At 42.7% G+C, this 24,904-nt stretch overlaps 1 pseudogene; it reads right to left on the bottom strand.

Moving 5' to 3' along the window:
* Window positions 1–7,367: 7,367 nt before the first annotated feature.
* LOC144308228 (RNA-binding protein EWS-like) lies at window positions 7,368–9,751 on the bottom strand (annotated as a pseudogene).
* Window positions 9,752–24,904: the final 15,153 nt, after the last annotated feature.

Genomic DNA, 24,904 nt, shown 5'->3' on the forward strand with positions numbered 1-24,904 from the left:
GTGGCATTAGAAGACTAATACATCATCTTTTTTTTTCCTGAATTTTAGTTTCCTCATTCGTGAATAGAGATGATACCGATTCAAAAGGTTTTTCTGAGGATTAGCGTGTATTTAATGTTATTTTAGCACAGCACCTGACACATGGTAAGCTGTGTCACAACTGGCAGATAGTATTGTTTCCAAATGCCTCTGCTACCATTTGGGCTGACGACTCCCAGGACTCCCAGATTGATCTCTCCAGCTCAGCTCTTTCATTTGAAGTCTTTTTCAGGGGTCCAAAGGGATGTTAAGTCAGGGAAACTGTAGGAACTGTTTATGAGAGCCTTGGCAAGAGGAAAGTTACTTGGACCTTGGTTTTGACAATTTGCTGACCCTGCTGTGCTTTGAGCTCTATCCATAGGAAACATGGAAGGATATGTACTGAGACATTAATAGTCAGGGAGCCTGAGTGGCTCAGTTGATTAAGCATCTGATTCTTAATTTTGACTCAGGTCATGATCTCAGGATCATGAGATAGAGCCCCGCCTCAGGCTCCATGCTGGATGTGGAACCTGCTTAAGATTCTCTCTCTCTCCAGATGAATGGGTGGCTCAACGATTGAGCGTCTGCCTTCTGCCCAGGGCATGATCCTGGGTCTGAAGATCAAGTCCCACATTGGGCTCCCTGCAAGGAACCTGCTTCTCCCTCTGCCTATGTCTCTGCCTCTGTCTCTGTGTCTCTCATGAACAAATAAATAAACATCTTTTAAAAAAATTCTCTCTCTCTCTCTCTGCCCCTCCATTCTCTCTCGCTCTCTCAAAAACAAATAGTGATTATCTTTGGGAGGTAGGACTTTTGTTTTCTTTCTCACATTTTGAAATATATTTCCAGATCTTCTATAGGAACATGTATTATGTTTATAATAAAAAATAAACTAGTCTTGAATTCTAAAAAAAAATACCACCTATAGCCTGAGAAATACCTCTGTCTAGGATGTAAATGGACAGTTCGTGATCTTAGAACTTTCACTGCATCCTGGAGCAGCTGGTAATACTCTTGTGACAAATTTAAGCTTACCTGTTATTGAAACCAGAGATGGTTTTGGATGATCCAAAATGACAGTAATAATTTTGTTAAACTCCTAAAGGGTGATGCCTTGCAGTCAACTGTTTCCCCCTTGACCCTGTGAGATAATGAATGAATTGCTGAGAAAAGAAAGCCATTCCTGGTGAACCTCAGAATCCAAGCCTCAACATGCCTGGGGATTTATACAAACTTCCTTTTCTTTTCTTAGAAACCCACACTTACTCTTTTCTGAACTCTTCATGTGTAGCTGTGGAGACCATCCTCCTTCTTTCCTGAGGCCCTGACATACTGCAAAACTATTTCTGTTTAGTCCCCTGGGTCAATCTTGGCCATTTAGCAGTGCCGCCAAGTCAGGGGCCAGTAAATTCCTAATTCCAAGCACTGTGCCCCTTGGCAGAAGCCCCACTGATCTAGCTTAATTCAAGGTCCTGACCCACTGAACCTCTAGGACTCGAGAAGCTGACTTCCTTGGCCAGAGGGGAGCCTGGTGTGTTGCCTTCTGGGAACTGACAGGAATAGGCAGCTTCTTTGCCTACCTCAGAAGGCCAAGGGATGCTTTGAACTGAAACAAAAGCTTTCTTCCTTTTAAAAAAGATTGTATTAATTTATTTGAGAGAGAGAGAGAGAAAGAAGGGAGGAGGGGCAGAGGGAGAAGCAGGCTCCCAGCTGAGCAAGGAAACTAACTCGGGGCTCAATCCCAGGACCCTGAGATCACGACCTGAGCTGAAGGCAGATGCTTCACTGACTGAGCTTTCTAGACTGCTTCTCACTGAAAATACTCTTAAGACTGAGCAAAGTTTCCTTCCTTGTTGTGTTTATAGTTTCATAAAGGAGAAGTAAATATGCCTAAAGTCATGAAAGTAAACCTCATAAAGTAAATGTGCCTAAGTAATGAAATGTGCGATTAGTCAGTGTCCTTTGATGCTTCATGAGAGCAAAGCCCAGGTCTGTTCAGCTCACTGTCGGACCCCAGGGCCTAGCGTGGCATCTGGCTCATACTAGATGAGCAATAAATACGTGGCAAATGAATGAACCTATAGGTTAATGAAATAATGACACAAATACTTAACTACAATTTTGATAAAACTTCAAGGTGTGATGAGAACATGTAAGAAGGGACCTAACCTGGGGCGCCGGGCAGCTTAGTCGGTTAAGCATCTGCCTTCCACTTAGGTCATGATCTGGGGTCCTGGGATCCAGCCCCATGATGAGCTCCCTGCTCAGTGGGGGGTCTGCTTCTCCTTCTCCCTCTGCCTGCTTTTCCTACCTGCTGTGCTCTCTCCCTCCCTCTCTATCAAATAAATACATAAAATCTTCAAAAAGAAAAAAAAAAGGACCTAAACTATTTTTGATGGGGCAAGACAGTCATGCAAAACTGCCTGAAAGTGAGCATGGGCCTTGGCAAAGGGAAGGTATTTCTGTTCATATGGTCCCTTGAAACTTGGAGCCAATGGAAGGGAACGCACCCAACAGCAGGAGGCTACTGCCCACAGGTAAGGATGATACCTGAGGGGACATCAAGCAGCATTCCCAAGGTAATGGTCACACTGTGCAGCACATGGTGCTGCCCCGGGGCCCTTGAGGGCTAACTAGCCATCACTCACCTCCATAGTGAAGGGAAATGTGGTAAGCTTGGACCCTGGCATTTGCACCTTTTCTTCTTCTATTCTTAGCCTCCACTGTTGTGCCTGGCTACGTCCCTTCCAATCTGCCTTTTCCTTTTCACATGGTCATATGACTGTGAAGGGCTTCAGGTAACCCACTTTTTTACTCCTGAGAGAAATTCTAGGCCTTTCAGTCCTTGGCTGTATGCTGGACACTTGGATAAGTAGAATATCACTGTATTTTGTTTTACCCTAAATCGTGTGCATGTGTTTTCCCACTCTTTAATCCCCAGAAACCACTTTGAACCTTCCGGAGTATCATGCATTCTACATCATTGCTCAGGTCAATCCCAACTCTCATTCTTAACCCGGGGGAAATGCCGACACTGAAAGATTGGCATCAAGGGAAATTTATTGTAACTGTAGCCAACTAGGCACCCTTGATGTGCAGTAAAACTCAAGAGAACTCCCAGTTGCCACCTTCTACCTCTCCGACACCTTTTTTTTTCCTCCTATCGTCCCAATCTCTATCTCAGGTATATGTGTATGGGAGAGAAAGAGAATCGTAAGAAATACAGGTGAAACCACTTAGGAAATAAGTATTTTCAATTCACCTCTAAATGCCTAATAGGACTTGGAATGATATATTTCCATGACTGATCACTAAAAGGAATTGGCTGGATTATAGCTAAGGCGCAAATACTGTGTAGAATCCAACCTAACTTTACAGAATAGACTTTTCTTTTTCTGAAAAGAGGGAGGAACTTTGATTTTGCCAATTAAAGTTTTAATTGTGACAATGATGCCTATCATCTAAAGGATGAGCCTTTGTGGGATGGAAGGATATAAGTGGTTCAGGCCAATAGCCGACTGGCTGAAATATATATATACACCATATTAAAACTTCCAGCTCTAATTTTCTCTGATTTTTGTCTAGAATATTAAATATGGGCTTTGCCAGGATAAACCTGAAATGCCAAGGTGTCAAACAGGGGCCTGTGAAAGGAAGAGGGCATGTGGTCGGTCTCTTAGGTTTGGAGACAAAAGAAGAGTGAGGGGGCGGTGATGCCTATGGGTATGTTTATGTATTTTCCACACTGGGAATCGCTCATATTTCCAGGAAGGGACAGGTCTTTATTGGCCAGACCCCCACTAAAGTCCAAGGTAAATATTTCTCTTCTATTTAATATGTAGAGATTTTTTTGTCCCTAGAGAACAAAAGTGGGCACACGGCCTCGTGGTAGGAGACAAAGCTTATGCCCACTTTCTTGGCTGAACAATTACTAAGCACCATAGTCACATGAACAATTCTTGCCAATAACAAGCATTCCTGACTGGCCTTTCCTTTCTCTAAAATCCAATGCCCACTGATTTGATTTTTATTTAATCTACATTTGATGCCTTACAAAACCTAAAAGGTCAGGATTAATAGAATTTGGAGGGAAAGGCATTTGCATGAAAAGATTTTCATTTCCCCTTTGTGCAAGGCTACAATGCTCACCTAGGAGGAGCTTTTACATTCTTTTTTTGTGTGTGTGCTGCTTTCTGAATTTGCACAGAAAATTTTTTCTTTGTTAGAGCTAATACAAGTTGAAAGTTGGAGCCTCCCAAGAAATTAACTGTGGCTCTTTGTTTGACTTTATAGAATTCTAATTTTAGACTACAGGACATTCATCAGTAAAATGGAAGTTATATGTATATTTTTTCTTTGGTGTATACCAATTTTTTAAATTTATTTGACAAAGAGAGAGAGCACAAGCAGGGGGAGTGGCAGGCAGAAGCAGAGGGAAAAGGCAGATCCCCCCTGAGGGGGGGACCCAATGTAGGGCTCCATCCCAGGACTCTGGGACCAGGACCTGAGCCGAAGGCAGATGTCCAACTGACTAAGCTACCCTGGCTCCCCAATATACCAACTTTAAGTAACTTTTCTTGCCTTCTACTTCCTCTGATTTTAAGTAACTTTCTTTCTCCTCTGCTTTCTCTTGCTTAGGATCACTGATTATTATACCTTTGTGTAGCTTGTCCCTTTATTGGAGTCTTGGCCCTGTCTGTCTCCTCCCCCACACGTCCCAGCTCTGTTTTCCCTTCATTTAGCCCCCAACAGCAACCTGGCTAAGAAATTGAGTTCCAAGATGAAGGGTAGCAATGCATGGAAGTGAACTGCTGAACCTTTGCCGTGTTCACGCTTGATTTATGTGTTTAAGAAAAAAATCTCTGGATTTTTAAAAAAGCAAATCTGGAAATGCTGTTGAGGATAGTCTTTGGCACCAGTACGCTCTTCTAAGGCAGCGTCTGCGATGACTTCACCCCTTTAAAATGTGGCTCTTATGATAGCACTCACACATGCCTGAGGTCGCTTGAAGGAAACGTCCTCTGATATTCAATAAACAATACAAGCTTTCTCCATCCTCACATCTCCAGACACTTCTTGGTCAACATAGTGTTTACGAAAATGGGCTTCAAGAAGGAAGGCTGAGTAGTTGGATTGTTGGAAGGAAAAAGACAATTAGTATGTGTGTGGTTCATTTTTTGAAATTTTTTTTATTTTAGGAACATGCGTTAGGAAACTAGACAGCTGCATGGAGGCACATACAGTTGCTTCTTTAACTCTGCAGTATTATCAGAGTGTGTGAAGGTTCCTTTGCCAGTTGTTGTAAAGTCTGCCAAGCAATTCTGAGTGTCTGCTTGGAGAACTTACTTTCCCATGTATTTCTGGTCCTCTAAGTGCTATTTGGGTAGTTCTGCCAAACAGAATGAAAAGAAAAAAATAAAAAACAAATTTAAAATGCAGCAATAATTTTGTGCAAATCTTATTAAGTCAGCCACAAACGAATCCATTTTGTGTGAGTCAATTTTTGTGTAGACTACAAAGCAGCACAGCATCTGGCAGAACTACAGCTGCCTAACAAAGCAGAAATGATGAAATAATATGAAACTACTACTACTACTCAATATACGTAAACAGGTTTGTTTTTTCAAATCTGAAAAGGTCCTAGCTGTATGGAGATTCATTTTAAATAATGATTCTCAAGGGAAAGACAAAGGACACTGATAAAATATTGAGTTCTTGCTATGTGCCAAATACAGGAGTTGGTGTTTTGCATATTTAAACTTGGTAGAGACCCACAGCAACCCTGTGGGGTAGGTATGATGGCCTCATTTTATTTATCTATTTTTTAAAGCTTTTTATTGAGGAGGATAATCTCTCTACCCAATGTCCTCATTTTATGTTTCTTTTAAAGCTCATGATTTTTTTGTTTTTGGTAGTCTCTACACCCAATGTGGGGATCAAACTCATGACCCTGAGATCAATGGTCGCATGTTCCTCTGATTGAGCCAACCAGGCACCCCTAATTGCCTCTAAAGACAGACAAAGGCTCAGAGAATCGAGTATCTTGACCAGGATCACACAGCCAGGAAGCTGCAGTTAGGATCCCAGTTGATACCTGTCCGTCTGTATATGCTGTTATCTCTTGGATATTTTGACAACATAGCTCCTGTGTCATTACACAGCAATTCATCGCATCATTATTTTAATTTTTTCATCTATAAAATTTCCAAATCAAGTACAAGGCAAAAGATCATAAACGTCAGGGCTCAAGTTCACGAAATGGCTAATATCACTACAGCCAACAAACTGATAAACTGTGTCCCAGTTGACACTTCTGTTCTTAACAAGTTACTGATTAATTTAATGGCTTCTGTCCTCACTAGGGACTTCCTAGCATATCAAAAAATGTGCCTCCCCTCCCCACAACTGGTCAGCAACCTTAAGAATAAGAGAGTAATATTTCTCGTGGGCCTTGAGTTTTTGATATGTGATTTTGGGCATACACATGCCAACTCAAATTATTGCTGCAAAGGGATTCTTTTTAAAAATTTTTTATTTGAAACCAATTTAGGTAACACATACTGTATTTTTAGTTTCAGAAGTAGCATTTGGTACTTCATCAGTTGCATATAGACCCAGTGTTCAAATGATTCTTTACCCCTTTTTCATACTCACACGCTGTGTTGTCTAACCAGCACACAGATCAGAGATGTACGGTGATCATTTCAGTTCCTCCCCTTATTAGCTTAATCATTTGATACCTTTGGTCTCTAGGTCCTGTTATTTAACATCTCCCAGAGTCAATTTCCTAAATGTAAAGTAGGACAAGAGTGACATTTTCCTGTTTTGGTATTGAGAACATTAAATGAGATAATGAATGTAAAACAACCAGTGTGTGGTCAGTGTTCAATTAGTTCTTTTCCCTTCTTTCCAAATGTACAATCTCATTTACAAATTCATTTTTTAAGATTTATTTATTTATTCATGAGAAACACATACAGAGAGAGAGGCAGATGTAGGCAGAGGGAGAAGCAGGCTCCCTGCAGGGAACCCCATACGGGACCCGACCCTGGAAACCTGGGATCATGCCCTGGGCTGAAGGCAGACACTCAACCACTGAGCCACTCAGGCATCCCTACAGATTCATTTTTTTAATAAACATTTGGAATTTTATTTAACCATGAACATTGTTATAGTTAGAGACCATCTTGGTTCTTCATAATGATACTGAGCATGCTCACAAGGGGTTCCCATTGTTTAGTCTTAAATAACCATCTTTTAAAAAAGGAGAAAAACTTGGCACACTACCATTTAACGTGTTTTAATGTTTCTTCACAAATGGTGAAAAATACTAAGACAAGGAATAATCATAACATTGTGGCCAACATTATAAATATGGAATTATGCATTTGAAGCATTTTCTGGTTTAAAAAATAAATCTGGTAGCCAATGCAGCTCTGCGGGGTCTCTGAGTCTAGTAGAGCGGGCAGGTCTCTGAGTCCCTGATGGTGCTCGCCTTTCTCCATTTCTCCTGGCCCTCCATGTCTACCTCTTCTTCCTCCCATCTGTTTCATCAAAGGTCCACAGGACCCACCAGGGCCTCCTTGTCTTCCTCCACCACAGCCACCTCTGAACATCCCACTGGGACCACCGTGGTCCATGAGGCCACCTCTTCCTCCCCACATGCCGCCAAGGCCACCACTGCTATGGTAACCGCCCTGGGGCAGAAAGGGTGGTAGAAGGAAGCCTTCAGGCTTCAGGGCCTTACACTGGTTGCATTCTGTTCTCCAGGTGAAGTTCTAGTTTCCGCACCCCGGATTGAGGCATTGCCAGTCCCCAGCTTAGTGCTGGATGTCTCCTCCTCTGGATAGGTTCCCTGGGGAACCCCAGAGCCCTCTTGGGAGAAAGCCACCTCTGTCTCCTCGACGGCCTCCCATGTGACCCATGGGGCCCCCAGGACCTCCTGAGCCCCCTGGACCTCCGTGGAGTGACAGTGGCATCCCTCTGCCCTCATGCGGAGCATACCACCCTGCATGCTGTTCATCGGAGGCTTCTTCCAAGCAAGAGAAACCTTAAGTTTGCTCCCTTGAAAATCTTTCCCATCAAACCACTCCATGGCAGGCTTGGCAGTTGGTGGGTCTTCATAGGATGCTGTAGCATCACCTCTGGGCTTTCCTGTTTCCTTGTCCAAGTTCTCTTGCTCATCTTGACAACTCCACACTGCTTAAAGAAATGTGCCAGATCATCTGGAGTCACGTTGTCATTTACGCCTTGCCCATAATTGCACTGTTGTCAGAGTCTTCATCTGGACCTACAGATGGGCCGAGATCAAGATCTGGTCCTTCATCCACGGGTCCACCAGGCTTATTGAAGCCACCTGGCTCTCCAGCGCTGCCCATTCCACTGTATCCTCCTCTCTGCCCACCTCTGCTCATGCCTCCACCATCAAATCCTCCTCTTCTCCTTCGCCGGTCAACAGGACCACTCATGCTCCGGTTCTCTCCTGGTCTGGAAAATCCTCCAGGGCAGCCCGGGTGGCTCAGTGGTTTAGTGCCACCTTCAGCCCAGGGCCTGATTCTGGAGACCCGGGATCGAGTCCCATGTCAGGCTCCCTGCATGGAGCCTGCTTCTCCCTCTGCCTGTGTCTCTGCCTCTCTCTCTCTCTCTCTCTCTCTCTCTCTCTCTCTCTGTCTCTCATGAATAAATAAATAAAATATTTTTTAAAAAAGAAAATCCTCCAGACTCCTGCCCATAAACAGCCAGGCTACTAGGGTGGTCCTGTCAGAATGAACTCTTGCCCATAGCTGCTGCTCTGTTGGCTATATTGACTTGGAGCCTGGCTGTAGGATTCAGTTTGGGGGGATAACTAGTGAGCGGCTACTGCTCATAGCTGCTTTGTTGACCATGGCTGCTCGGCTGCCCGTAGGTGTTCTGCTGAGAGTGACTGCTTTGATCATAACTAGTCGGCTGTGGAGAGGAGTAGCTGGTAGGAGGATAAGATGGTGGTGCCTAGGATAAGAGACTGGCTGCATGGGGTAGCCCCCAGGTACCTGGGGATAACTATAGTTACTCTGTCTATATCCTGGGCTAAGCTGGTTGTGACCCCCTGTGCTAGATTGAGGTTGACTAGTCTCAGTGGGTTTGTTACCATCCTGTAGCCCTGCAGGTACGGTGGCTGCCAGCTGCTGCCCATAGGCTGGGTAAGCAGGCTGAGGGCCCTATGCAAACTGAGCTGCATAGGAGGCCTGGGTGGTAGTGACCGTAGCAGTGGCGGTATCATAAGCACCAGCGCCATACCCCTGGACAGGCTGACCATATGCCTGGGGGGGCAGTTGGAGTAGTATAACCAGCAGGAGGCTGTCCATAAGAAGTTGCATAGGCAGGGCACCTGGGTGGCTCAGTGGTTAAGCATCTGCCTTTGGCTCAAGGCATGATCCCAGGGTCCTGGGATGAAGCCCCACGTCAGGCTCCCTGCAGGGAACCTGCTTCTTCCACTGCCTATGTCTCTGCCTCTTTCTCTGTGTCTCCCATGAATTTAAAAAAAAAAAAAAAAAAAAGCTGCATAGGCGCTCTGCCCATAGGTCGCAGTGGTCTGAGCCTGGGGCTAGCTGACATCAGTGGGCTGTCCATACGTTCCGTAACTTTGCTGCCCATATGCTTGGCTGATTTGTGCATATCCTTGAGTGGGTTGGGTGGGGCATGCACTGTAGCCTTGCTGAGCTGCAGCTTGGCTGTAATCCATGGATGCCATTTTCTCTCCTTCCTTCTCGTTCTCTCAATGTCTGTCTCCCTCTCGCTTTCCCTCTCTGTTTACAAACTCACTAGAAATTATTGCTGTGCTAACCTTCAGTGAGGACAATGACCACATATTGGATTTTCAAATATTAGATTCAGGAAATCTCAGCATAGACATAAAATATACATATATTTTGACATATATTAATTTCCTATGAAGATCAAAGAATAAGGACATTGTTAATACAAGATCTCTGAGACCAAAGGAGAATAATAAAATTGTTAGGGATATTTCATAATGATTAAGAAATTATAGACATGGTGGCCATCAATGTAGAACTATTCCATGTGGACAGAACAAGATAAAAAGATTCCCAGCTCCTAGTCCCATCTTCTTTTGTCATTTGACCACTTTGATCCTCTTAAATTCTGTTCCTTCTTTCTCACCAAATGAGGAAATTAAAATATGTCTCGCTTACTTCATAGGGCTATTTGCAACAATCAGATAAAGTAAAGCATGGAAGAGCATTTAGGAGTATAGATGGGAGATAAAGGCTTGGGTTCTTTGTCACCTATGATTCTGGTCTTTTCTGTGGCATTCTCTTTTTTTTAAAAAAAGATTTTATTTATTTATTCATGAAAGACACAGAGAGATAGAGGCAGAGACACAGGCAGAGGGAGAAGAAGCAGGCCCCATGCAGGGAGCCCAATGCGGGACTCGATCCCGGAACCCCGGGATCACGCCCTGGGCCGAAGGCAGGCGCTCAACCCCTGAGCCACCCAGATGTCCTTTCTGTGGCATTCTTACTCCCTTTTCCCGGCAGCACGGCAACTTAGCTTTTTAAAATGCAATATTCAAAGGAAGATGAGTTTAATGGAAAAACTTATCCTTGACACATTTTAAGACAAAACCTTTGCTCTATTTGATGAATTGATGGATTCTGACTAGCTGGGCAGAGGGTTTGTACGAAAGAGTCTTATTCTTTGGAGGAGAGTAGGGTTTTAATTCCTCTCAAACCAGCTGTCCAGGACCACAGGCTCTTATTATCTCTTTAAATCTATCACCTGCTCCAAATGCACTAGTAGGATAACCAAAGCTCATGGAAGCATTTCTCTTGCTCTTGGCTGAAACCAAAACATCCTTTGTGTGAAGGGATAGAAGTGAGAACTATTTCTGCTTCAGCTCAAATGAGGGTTTATAAACTGAGAAGGATCTCAAGGGGTCTAGGGAAAAGACTACGAAACATAGTAGCCCCTCACTAGCCAGGCAGCCAGAGACTGATAGGTAACTGTTTTCTATAGTTGTTGTCTTCTTTTGAGGATGGATTAGAGGGGTTCCAGGATTTGATCTGTCACTTGATAGTATCGGACCTTGGGTAAACTACTCCAACCTTCCTAAAGCCCCAGTGTCCTCATCTATGAAATGGAGGATAGTATCAGGCTCATAGGAGTGATTTGTGATTGCATAATTCACACGACTAACTTAGCTTCGTGCCAGACACGTAGCAAGTGTTTAGAAAAATCTTGACTGATTTTAATCACTCTAATTATCATCCTCCTCCCCTCATTATCACTATTATATATTTAGGAGGCTCTCCATTTTGAATTTGGGTTAGTACCTGATTAATTCTCACAGAAACAAAGATATTATTAAGTATGCATTTTTCCTACATCATACCTCTTAGCATGCATCTCTTTAGAAGCCATTTGGAGGTGTTCCATCTCTGACCCTCACCAATCACCCTTGTTATTTCACAAACTCTTACTTATTTGGGGCATGAAGTAATTCACCATGCCTAGGCAGTGCCTGGAGTCAACTAATAAGGGGTTGGATTAGACGACCTCTCGGCTTCCTTCCATCCCTGAGAATCTATGATTCTATGAGTCAGTGTTCAGGAAAAAAATGAAAGGCTGTTTAGTGATGAGTGACAGTTCTGTCCTAAAAGAACAAAGAACTTACTCACTGTGCCAGAAGCCATGTTGAAGATCACAGGATCATGAATTATAACTCCACTACCCTCTGGCAGGACAGGAAAGGAATCTCATAGACAAATTGTACTGGGAGAGATTATGGATTAAAGGCTCCAATATTCACGACTTCCAACCAGCCAGAACATAAGACTGTAACAAGTGCCAAAGGCTGCCCCTGTACATTTGAAAACAAAACAAAACACCACCAACAACAGTGGAGCTATCCCCGCAAAGAGAAGCAGGAGAATTAAATTCTGGCCAACAGTGTTTCTGAATTTTTCTCCTTTTCTGGCTACAGCTATGATAAAGAGCTCAAGAGACAATAGAAGCCATCATCTGTAAATTTGTGGCTTTCAAGAAAAAAGCCATAATGATGGAATTTAAATGCTACCCTGTCTTATTCCATTTACCATCAACTGGGGGTTGCCCAGCAGGGGAAATGAGATCATTTCCCTCTGAGTGGCTAGCTGAGCTTGCCCACATTCATTCTTCCTCCACATCATGTTTTAGCAGGCATCAACACGTCAGCTCTTCTGAAATGTGCCAGATCTAGGGAAGCAGGGCATTGTCACTATGGCACTAAAGAACTCCCCACCTCTGCAGCGGATTCATACCAGCCACATTTTCTCTTGTTTGCTTGTCAATTGATAGGAGGAGGTGAAAGGAGCCTCTCTGGTTTTCTGCCGGACACACTGCTTGGCTAAACTTTGGGGACTGTAGCCCACCAGCTATCCTTCTGGAGCCCATTGGAAACACCCCATTTCTTCTTTGCCTTCTTTTTAAACACCTTTTTTTTAAAAAAAAAATCATGAGAGACAGAGAGAGGGAGAGACAGAGACATAGACAGAGGGAGAAGCAGGCTTCCCCGGGGAAGCCTGATGTGGGACTCAACCTCAGGACCCTGGGGTCACGACCTGAGCCGAAGGCAGATGCTCAACCACTGAGCTACCTAGGCGCCCCTAAACACCCTTTTTCTTGATTCTGTTTCCTACGTGGCCATGAGCCTCAGGAGGCTGGTGATCTTGGGAAGAGAGAGGAGGAAGTTTTCTACCATGCAAAAAATGCAAGCACCCTAAGACATGGCATCACTTATCATGGTGAAACTTTTCAGCTTCTCAGATTTAATGAACAGTTGTCTCTTTTTAAATGAAGATCATTTTGGTTGCTTTGTATATTATACAAGTAATGCAGGAATATATTCTCATTGTAAAAGTTCACGCACTGAACAAATTAGCGTGAAATGTGTCTCTCTTTATTCTCACCCCTTCATTTTGATCTCATTCTGGTCCCTAGAGGGAACCATCTCTAACCCTCCAGATATTTTTATATTTATCTGCATATTCACACAGAAACTATATATAACCAATAACTCTAGGTTTTCCCTATGAGAAGTCTATTCAATGCAACTGCTTGCTTCACCTACCATATCTCCCCTAGCTCCAGCAGTGACCCGTGCAGCTGAGTTCAAGAGAGGGTAAATGAGCGGTTGTACTAGAAGGCATGTGTTTGGACATCTATATCAGACTGTATTTGAAGACCAGACTGGTATTTCAAGACTTTCCAATAAACATATAATCTACTGCTTTCTTTCCAGCAAGACCTATTACGCTGTGCACTGTCTTTTGCACCTTTGGGTGAGTGGAGAATCTGGAAACAGGTTCATGGCATGGAGCCAGTGGACTGGGGCAGTGTTCAGTGCAGGCAGGTTGAACACACATTGATTTTTTTGAGCTGTAGGGACCCATTGGGCCCTCCTGGGATTCAGGAGGAGTGGTTGAGTTGAGATGAGAATCCAGGTTTCTCCACTACTAGTTTATGTTCTTGCCACATGACCACCTTGATCCACTAAGATTAGTTTGCCTTTATCACAACATTAATAGGAAGGCAAGTGGAAGGAGATGAATATCAGAGACCTAAATAGTATGGAAGAAGGCACCATCAAAAGAAAAGGACAGGTGTGCCTGGCTGGCTCGGTCAGTAGAGCATGCGCCTGTTGATCTCAGAGTCATGAGTTCAAGCCTCATGTTGGGCATAGAGCCTACTTTAAAAAAAAAAAAGCAACAAAAGAAAAGAAAAGGACAGCCAAGAGTGGGAGGGCAGCCAGAGGTTTCAGAATGCCAGATCCTTCAGGGGTTCACACAGGGCCAACCCTACCTACTGAACCATGTTCAGATTCTCACCCTACCATCGGAAGTCCTGAATTAACACTTTGTTTAACCTATTTAACCCTTCTGGCTGATGACTTTAAGGTTAGTATCCTGGGCACCTGGGTAGTTCAGTCCATTAAGCATCTGGCTCTTGGTTTTGGCTCAGGTCATGATCTCAGAATCGTGAGATTGAGCCCCACGTCAGGCTCCATGCTCAGTGCGGAATCTGCTTGAGATCCTCTCCCTCTCCCTCTGTCCCTCCCCCTGCTCACTCTCCCTCTCTTCTCTCTCTCTCTTTAAAATAAATAAACAGGGATCCCTGGGTGGCACAGCGGTTTGGCGCCTGCCTTTGGCCCAGGGCGCGATCCTGGAGACCCAGGATCGAATCCCACGTCAGGCTCCCGGTGCATGGAGCCTGCTTCTCCCTCTGCCTGTGTCTCTGCCTCTCTCTCTCTCTCTCTGTGTGTGTGACTATCATAAATAAATAAAAATTAAAAAAAATAAAATAAAATAAAATAAACAAAATCTTTTAAAAAATTAATATCTCTTATCCAGATATCTCTTGCCAGTCACCAATCTCTACCTACTAGATATCTTTTTGGCTTATCTAACTGTCAGCTCAAACCTAAACTCATCTTTCCACCCTCCAAATGTATCCCAACCTCCCAAACAAACAAAACAAAAACAAAACAAAAAACAAAAACAAACAAAAACTTGGCTCCTCTCAATAGCTAGATTGAAAAACTTAGGATGATCAGTGAGATTTTATTTATCCCCCCAACCCCATATCCAGCCAATGCCCAAGCCCTGTCAAATATTCCTATGAAAGTTTTTCCTTTATCTGTACTGCTTCTCCATCCTCACTGCCACGGCTCTTGTCCTGGTCCATGTTATGTGATCACTGCCACATCCTCCTTACTGGTCCCCCTATCTCCATTCTCACTGCTCCCCAACCCAGCTCTACTTATTCTCATCAGACATATCTTCCTCAGACTTGACTTTCCTTGTGTTGCTCTCCAGCTCAAAAATCTTAAGTGATTCTCTACTTCTTCCCATATTTAATCTGTCAGATCAAATGGAAGAGAGTGCCCATGTATTCTGTGTTATTCCCAATGGCAGAGCTAGGGCCAGTAGGCAAAGTTATAGGAGGTTTATTTCAGCCGAGCAAGGGAAATCCCTCTAAACAAGAAGAGCTATTGCACAAGGAAGCAGCTTGCTCAAGTCCTGGGCTTCCTGCCCCTAGGGAGATGAATAGTCAGGATCTGGGAACTCTCTGTCAAGGATATTGTAAAAAGGGTTTATGCATTAAGATGTAAGGAAACACTGCTGACATTAAAGATGATGACAGCTGACCATTTTGGAACGTTGGCTCCATGCCCATCACTCTCCTTGTTGTTTTCATGTGTCAACACATTTTTTTTCTCCTAACAACTCTGTGGTCAACAACCTTTTTATCCCCACTTTATGGCTGGCTCTAGTGATCGAATGCAGAGACTCTAGAGTAAGACCATGATTCACTTCTTGGCTCTGTCACTTACTGGATGAATGATTTTGCATGAGAAGTATAACCTCTTTTGAACTCAGTTTCCTCATCTGTGCAGTGGAGGCAATAACAGTACGCACTTCATTGGGAGGTTTGTGAAGATTATGTTGGAAGAGAACATCTATAAAGCACTGTTTGGTACACGGCACATACTCAGTGGTCACTGTTAATCTTGTCTCCATTAGATGATCTATTCTTTGAGAAAAGTGACTGCATCTCTTCTCTATCTGCCATGTCAACTAGCTTACCCTCACTATATTGTAAGTCTTTATTGAACACATACTTGTGGCCAATGATGTCATGGTGAATACTCCTCAGGGTTTCTTTATGACACGTAATACCTCGCTTTATCACAAACTATACTCCGCTTGACCATCTTTCTCAGTCTACCCTAGGTCAGCCTTCCCTCCCATTTTCTCTTCCATGAACTCCACTTTCATTGGTTTCTCTAAAGCAGTGAGTAACTGATCATGATAAACCAGTGCCCATTTCTCTGTCTGCTCTTTTTAAGGTAGAGAGGTGCTGGTGCTTCCTTTCTCCAACCCCAGGTACTAATGAAAATGTCCTCACTGACAACTTCGCCAGGTTATGAACCAGACTTCCACTGTGCCGACTTTCTGCCACCTGCATGCCTCCCTTCCATACTGAACCTCCTAAGTTCTGCTCACAGCTCGTAGATCTCAAGGCATTTCCTTAGTAAAGCTCATTGTTCACTTGGTTTGGGAAAGTGGGATGAAGTAACCTGACAAAGAGATAACTGTCTGTTGGGAAGCTTTTTTTTTTTTTTTTTAAGAGCCCTTTGATATCATTCTCACTTTGGTTTATAAGCTTTACATGAAAGGGGTGGGGAGGAGGAGACTTTCCTTTTCAGCATGAATAAATTGGTAGCTGTCCTAGAGATCACGCTTCTGAAGCCAGGTGCCGCCACTTAGCTTAATGTTTCATGGTGTGTCACCCGGCAAATTATGAGTTGTTTGAATTGATTTCCTCCAAACAGCTGAGCTACAGCTTTTGTTCTATTGATGTTTGTCTCAATTCCTGACTGTATGTTGCTTCCAGACAGAAAAAAAAAAAAATCACATGTCTTATAAAGAAATGTCATTAACTCACAGAGCCCAGTCTATAATTAGAAGGTTTGAGGGTATGCTTTTTTCATCCAGTGGAACTACTCTTGATGGTTTAAACTCTTTTGCCAGTTCTTAACTCTTTTCTACCTCCTTTGAATAGACTATGCCATGCCATGATCATCATATCTATAAAATGAGGTTATATTGAATTTCAAAAATATTTATTTTTTTAAATTCTTATTATCTTTTAAGTAAGCTCTACACTCAAATTGGGGCTTGAACTCACGACCCCAAGATCAAGAGTCGCATGCTCTACCAACTAAGCTGGCCAGGAGCCCCAAGATTTGTTTTTACATTAAATCATACACCTATTGACTGAGCACTTACTATTTGTCTCAGTTAAGCCCGTTAGAAAACAGAAATGGTGTGGATATTGGCCTGGCTTTCAGTGAATGAGTTTTGAATCTTTCTGGGGATTTTAAGACAAACATTTATAAAACAATTAGAGACCACCCTAGGTTCTAATATGTGTCTCACATTGAATATACCAAATGCCCCCAAAATAATTATGGCCTTTAGAAGTTGCTCACTCTGGTGTGAATAGCATAACTGAGGGAAGTGGGCTCTTTCTCTTCCATAGAGCCTAAGGGCTGCTCTGAGCAAACTGGGTTGTCTTACAGTGCTATTTTCAGTTGCATGTAGCTACGTAAGAGCCACAAGGCATCCTCATATAGGGATTGTACACCAACCTAACCCCCACTCCCCACACACACCTAGCTAGGCACTGGATCTTATGAGTATGTGTTTTTTCATCTATTATTTCTTCGGTTTATTTGGCTTTTCCTCAGTCGAAGTGTTAAGATTTGAAACAGGTTTTGGTATAGAAAGAGAAGTAAAATGGTGTCCCCTTCCGCTTTTTTAATTGTTTTGTTACTTCTTAGAAAGACAAGCTTTACTTCAAAGCAACCCCAAAAGTAAGAGTCATTAGCACCAACAATACAAACCAGTAGAAAAGAATAAACACACATACATATTTGACAAGCTATCAACAGGAGTCACATGAAGTATTGTTGCTCCTTCCACTCCCTGCTCAGCCCTTTTAAAGATAGCTGCTAGATAGCCTCCTGATGGACTTGCACCTTGCCCTGAAACCACTTCTGCAGGAATGCCATTGTCATCTTCGAGCAGCCTGGTGGTTTAAGCATTGCTAGGTCCTCTCACCAAATGTCAGTCCATGGAAATGAACAACGGGTAGTGGAAGGGGAGGTGGGCAGGTGGATGGGGTAACTGGGTGACGGGCACTGAGGGGGGCACTTGACGGGATGAGCACTGGGTGTTACACTATATGTTGGCAAATCGAACTCCAATAAAGAAAGATACAAAAAAAATTTTCAGTCCATGCCACATTAATCAATGCCAAATCCTTAACATACAAGGAGTCTTAGTTGATGTAAGGAAGAAATATCAGTGAGGGTTGGAACGAGTCAGCAAAAACGACATGGAAGCCAAGAGGAGGCCTTAAAGTATCAGTAGGATTTGGCTAGAGAGAAGAGGTGGGCAGGGCAGTGGACAAATGGGTGGGTATGGGTCGATGTGTTTGCTAATGTACAAGTCCATGCTTATTGCTAGGACTACAGAGGTTTGGGGCTCCCATCCTTGTTCTTTTTAATTATTTAATTTTTATTTTTTTTTAGAAAGATTTTATTCATGAGACACAGAGAGAGGCAGAGACATAGGCAGAGGGAGAAGCAGGCTCCCTGCAGAGAACTTGATGTGGGACTCGATCCCAAGACCCCGGGATCATGCCCTGAGCTGAAGGCAGACGCTCAACTGCTGAGCCACCCAGGTGCCCCTCCCATCCTTGTTGATACTGAAGTCAAGTTGAGGAAACTCAGCGTTTTCCGCAGCTGAATTTTAACTCATTACTAATGAAAAAGATGCAAACAAGAGTGACAGTTTTTGGATAAGGAAGACAATGCCCAGGTCCTGTAGGCTGTACCCTGTACAAAGGTGTTGGGTGGGTGGGCAGGAAGTGGGGAAATCCCACTGGTACAGGAGCTTCCAGAAGCCTGTGCTGAGAGGGGGCTCTTTCTTTTCTTCTTCAATTTATCTGCCTACAGGAAGTGCCATTTTATAATTTTCCAGAGACACTGCATAGGCCAGTAAGTGGCCCTGGCAGTGCTGTAGACTTAAAGATAGCTGTAGAAAAGATTAATTGGGGGCACCCGGTTGGCTTCATCAGTGGACCGTGTGACTCTCAGTATCGAGGTTATGAGTTCCAACTCCACACTGGGTATAGAGTTACTTTTAAAAAAACAAAAAGAAAATATTTTGTCTGCTGTCTTTAGGCAGGAAAGTAAATAATCAGTAATTTTTTTTCCCTATTAACACTTTTCTGTAGGGGCACCTGGGTGATTCAGTCAGTTAAACGGCTACCTTCAGCTCAGGTTATGATCCCAGGGTCTCAGAGCCCCGCGTCGCACTCCTTGCTCAGTAGGGAGCATGCTTCTCCCCCTCCCTCTGCCCCTTCCCACGCCTGTTCATGTGTGCTCTTTCTCTCAAATAAGTAAATAAAATCTTTGTTAAAGAACAAAACATTTCTGTAAAAGGTATTCTGATTGTGTTGAACAACACATTTTAGTCTCTTAATATTTTTCTCCTCCCTCCATTCCGTCAGGAGTAATAATAACAACCATAATAATCAATAGCTGATGCCATACTAGTGGAAAAATTGAAGCCAAAATGAAAACTAAGGAACATTCAACTAAAATCAATTATGGTTTCGGCAACTGGTTTCACATTTAGCAGTTGGACCTCTTATGGAAAGAAAAAACATTCAAATTGGTACTACTTCTAGGAACTTGTCAATTCATATGATGTCAAATCTAAGCAATGAAATATTCATCGCTACACAAGATTCAGAAGATTAGATTTCTCGTCTCAATATTTACTAAGTATTATTCTCAGGCAACTCACTTTCTTTTTCTGTGCCTCAGTTTACTTGCCTTGATCAGTTCTAATAACACTTTTCAAGCTCCAAAACTATTTTATTATCATACTGAATTCAGTTGATGCCATAAAATAGAACAGGAATCATAATCACCGGGTCTAACTATCCTTCAATATACAATATAAATGCTTCCTTAGATTTCTTTCTTTTCTTTTTTTTGGATAGAATAATCTTGAATAAAAGAAATTCTGGGTGCCTGGTTGGCTCAGTCAGTTAAGCATCTGCCTTCGGTTCAGGTCATGATCCCAGGGTCCTGGGATCGAGCCTCACATTGGGCTCCCTGCTCAGTGCAGAGTCTGCTTTTCCCTCTGCCTCTCCCCCTGCTTATGCTCTCCTTCTCAATAAATAAATAGATAGATGATAGATAGATAGATAGATAGATAGATAGATAGATAGATAGATAGATGATAGATAGATAAAAACTTCAAAAACAAAGAAAAGAAATTCTGCTTTACTGCTATCTTCACCCAACTGAAGATGTATGTCTCAGGCATCATGTTTTTCAAAGTCACATCCTCAGACTTGAAAATAAAGTTTGCCCCCAAAGAGCAGCTTGTTTCATAGCCTAGTTGCATAAAAACCCCAGATATTCTGGGAATCATGTTGGCTTCCCCTTCTGAAACTTCAACTCCTCCATCAGAAGTGCCGCTGATGGACTATTCCCCCATCCTCTCACCTCTAAAACTCTTAATTATTGTTCCCCTGCCTTACTCAGGTGAAACCTTCCTCCCGTCAGTAGTGTCATCACCGTGGATGTCCCCAGTGCGGCAACATTCAGCAATTCCCATTCCTTTTCCAATAAAACCATGGAAGGAAGAACTAGAAGGAAGGATGGGAAGGAGGGAGAGAAACAGCACATCCTTGTCCTGGGTTACTCTTTTTCTCCCCATCACTGTCCCTCAGACCTCACCTGAGGACAGAATTTCCATGTGTTGCCACTGCTCTCCTGGAGTTTGTTTTTAGCTATACCGTTGATGGTACCATTAGGCAGTGGGGCTTTGAAGCATTTCGAATGAGCCATTCTTCAATTAATGCATTTTACATTTATCCCTACTTTATAAATTATGCTATGGAAAAAACATGGCATTGGAGTTTTCTTATACTGATGCCTCATTGTACCATCTGGGGTTGAGTGATGGTAAATGACTTGCTCAAGGTCAAGAAAGGTATGATTTGTCCAAAGAGGCCAGAAATAGAACTGAAGCCTGCTGGTTTTCAGTTCAGTTTAGCATCCAATAAACCACATTCTCTTTCCTCTGCACATTTGATCTCCAGTGGTTTGTCATGGGCACAGATATTAGACAGCCTACAAACATAAACAGTCATAAAATGGTCAGAGGTAGTAAAACAGGCTCCAAGGGGAACAAAATGTAGGTGTCATTGTCAGTAACAGCACACAACTTTTGAGTAGAGAAGTTTCCTTTCCTTTCCTCTTCCTTGGGCGTCTTTTCCCAATGGAGAGCATGATTTGTTTGTTTGTTTGTTTCAGTCCAAAACAGATTTTGAATGAAAAAGCCATACTGCCTTTATATTTGTGCCTACAACTGAGGTAATGAAGTATGGAGTTCATTTGCAAATGTTTGGAATGGCAATGTCTCCTCCAACTTATTTTTGCTGGGAACTCCAATGAACATTCTTTCAAAATAGTCACACTGTTGTAATTGGCAAACCTCTGAGACGGTATCTGGGGAGGGAAACAAGATGCAGTTGGAAAGGGATATAAAATTCATAGACTTGCAACCTGAATTATCCATTTCATTTACCATATTTTTATGTTAAAACCATCTCCAGATGGAAAGACAACATTGTAAAATCTTTAATTGTGAAAAATGTCCATTAATGTTAGACACTGGAAGGACATTACAATTTTATTACATCTTTTGTGTGCTTGTATCTTATTACCTGTTTATTCAAACTATGCCCCATTATTTTTATTACAAGACACACTTGGCTATTTTTAAAATTTCTGTAAAAGTCTTTTGGAGGAAATAATGGCCTTGTCCCTCACAGGAACATGACATACTTCTTGGTTATGGCTCAAGCTTCAAGTTTATTTAAGGACGCTTGCATCACTAACTCCTAAAACTGCTGCCTGATTCCTGATCAACTTGAGAGATTTTGAATGATTGATTTCAATTACTAGACTTATGCCTCATATCCTAACAATAAATGCACGCCTCTGGGGCCGATCTCTCTTAATGACAGAAGTCTTCAGTTATGGAGAATAGGGGAGGTGACATTTACTTCTCAGAAATACTGGCTGTATGCAGAAAGATGAACTCTCTGAAAAGAATTTGTCTTAAAGTGTTCAGTTTTGAGGTACCTGGGTGGCTCAGTTGGTTAAGCCTGTGACTTTGGCTCAGGTCATGATCTCAGTGTTCCTGGGATGGAGCCCCACATGGGCCTCTCCGCTCAGTGGGGCATCTGCTTCTCCCTTTCCCTCTGCCTCTACCCCCAGTTCATTCTTTCTCTCTTTCCCTTTCCTCCCTCCCTCAAATAAATAAATAAAATCTTTAAAAAATAAAGTGTTCAGTCTTGGGGCACCTGGGTGACTCAGTCGGTGGAGCAGGCAACTCTTGATCTTGGAGTTGTGGGTTTGAGCCCTGAGTTCAGTGTAGAGATTACATAGAGATGAAATCTTTTAAAAATGAATAAATAAAATGTACAGTGTTTGCAAATATTTTTATGAATTTTTTCTTCTCTTCCAAACTGCCATAAATTCCTCAGAAAACGGCTTTCTTCTAACCTCTGGAAATATGCCTTACTGGGATCCCAGGGGTGGTTGCCTGGGTCAGGCTAAGCTGACCTAGAGCCAATGCTGCCATGAGTTTTTCTACTCACAAGGGGCCATAGGAAGAGTATGATTAGCTCTGTTCAAATTCAAGTAATGGGGACAAACAAAACAAATCCAATTTACTTGGGAAGTTAAATAGGAGGGAGTTTGACTTTTTCCAAATTAATTACCCTGAATCAAAGTAGTACGTGATGTTTTCACAACAGGTCTAGTGTGTCAAAGACCACAAGACTGTGGTTTGCCCATGCTTCAGAGAAAATAGTGTGTCTATAGTTCATCTCAAACTCATTAAACAACTTATTCTCAATAATGTGCTTGGTTTTCTTCCTTGAAACTGAACTCTGTAGGTAAGTGTCTGCCTTCTAAATGTTATGTTTGATGATTTCTATCTTCTGTTTCCAATAATGCATTTCATCCCAGAGCACCAAGATATTTTTGGTCTGCCAGTCATCATAATATTACCTATATGGATAGAAAAAAAAAGGTGTAAGGCTGATCAAATACTTTGTCCAGTTTCAACAATTTTAGAAAGGTAGATAGATGTAAGGAGGGCTTATGTTACTTGCAAATAGTTTTCAAAGTTTTAGTCATTTGGGGTGGCTAGCAGATCAAAAGAAAATGTGTCAAACTTAGCAAATAATAGATTGTGCTGGTGTCTACTCTCACAATCCATGAGGCAAATTTCAATAGGGCAACGATACTTGAAGATCTACTGAGGAGAGAGTTTAATGACTAAGTGGATAAGAGAAGTGCCAACAAGAAAGTACTAGATTGCTAATTATCACTAGCTATTAGATGGCATTTGTTGGCATTAATTCATTGCTACAAATACCATGGGAGTGTGTAAGGTAATATGTATTCTTCTCTTTTGACTTTTTTGTCCTTATGGGTCAAAATTACAACCAGATTTCATTTATATATTTTCCCTTTTCTCTGCCATCTTTCAGTGCCCATCTTGGAGGGGCGCCTGGGTGGCTCAGTTGTTGAGTGTCTGCCTTCGGCTCAGGGCGTGATCCCGGGGTCCTCAGGAGGGGGTCCAGCCTGACCCCATCAGGCTCCCTGCGAGGAGCATGTTTCTCCCTTTGCCTATGTCTCTGCCTGTCTCTGTGTCTCTCATGAATACAAACATAAAAACTTTTATTTTTTTTAAATTTTTATTTATTTATGATAGTCACACACACACAGAGAGAGAGAGAGAGAGAGAGAGAGGCAGAGACACAGGCAGAGGGAGAAGCAGGTTCCATGCACCGGGAGCCCGACATGGGATTCGATTCCGGGTCTCCAGGATTGCGCCCTGGGCCAAAGGCAGGCGCCAAACCGCTGCACCACCCAGGGATCCCCCATAAAAACTTTTAAAAAAATAAATGCCCTTCTTGGGTCTAAACTTCTTCCTCAGGTATTCCGACTCACCTTGATTATCAAAATCAACAAATAGCCACTAAGCCTCTCCGTGGGCCAGACATTGTGTTTGGCACTTAGCATGCATTAGCTCATTTAATCGTCACAAGCCTGTATAGCAGGTCCTACAACTATCCTCATTATACAGTGGGGGAAACTGAGTTACAAGGAGATTAAGCAGTGAGCCCAAGGTCACATAACCAGTAAGTGGCAGAGAAGATTTTGAACCTAGGTCTGGCAGATTTAAAGACAGATCTTTCTCCATCATTGCGATCTTATACTGATCTGTTTAAAAATCATCCTCTGTGGGGGCACCTGGGTGGCTCAGTCGGTTAAGTGTCTGACTCCTGGTTTCAGCTCAAGTCATGATCTCAGGGTCCTGGGATCCAGCCCTCTCCCTCTGCTCCCCCACCCCCCTCGCTCTCTTGCGCGCGCTCTCTCTCTCTCTGAAATAAATAAAATCTTTTAAGAGATCATCCTCGGGCAGCCCCTGTGGCGCAGCGGTTTAGCGCTACCTGCCACCTGGGGTGTGATCCTGGAGACCAGGGATCGAGTCCCACATCGGGCTCCCTGCATGGAGCCTGCTTCTCCCTCTGCCTGTGTCTCTGCCTCTCTCTCTCTGAATAAATAAATCTTTTAAAAATATATAAAAAAATTAAAGATCATCCTCTGTGTATTTAGTCCTTATCTACTTAGTTACCTGCAAACTAGGTTGAGGGGAGGCACTAGAGGTTGAAATTCATCTTTAACTCCTGCAACCGCTTGAGAAGGGCTACAAGTACAGCAGAGATTCAGTAATGCCTGATTGATTTTTTGTCTTCAACATTTGTTTATAAAATAGTTACTTGAAAAAATGTAACTAATTTTAAAAAGTCCCATTGCTTTCTTTTGCTGACTTGTTAAAGAGTATTAACTCTTTCTGCAAAAGGTTCTTTTTCCTTAAATTTGGATTTAGGATTAAATCCTAAATCAGGGATTAAGGTCCCAAATCATTCAATGGGACTTTCCTAACTTTCTCGATGTGGGAGGTGGTGCTAATGAAGAAATCACTTGAATAAATAATGATAATATCTCTGTTTGGGGAAGAGAAGACTTTTCTCCCCGAAAAAGTAATTATAAATCATAGATTGTTGAAGCTGAAGGGAGCTGTGAGATCATTACGTACTTTCTTGGTACCTATTTTGTGGTTCTTATGACTGTCTACCTTGTATTTCAGTCCTTTGAGTATGTACCTTCTGC

Source organism: Canis aureus, chromosome X, assembly GCF_053574225.1.
Source record: "Canis aureus isolate CA01 chromosome X, VMU_Caureus_v.1.0, whole genome shotgun sequence".
Lineage (NCBI taxonomy): Eukaryota > Metazoa > Chordata > Mammalia > Carnivora > Canidae > Canis > Canis aureus.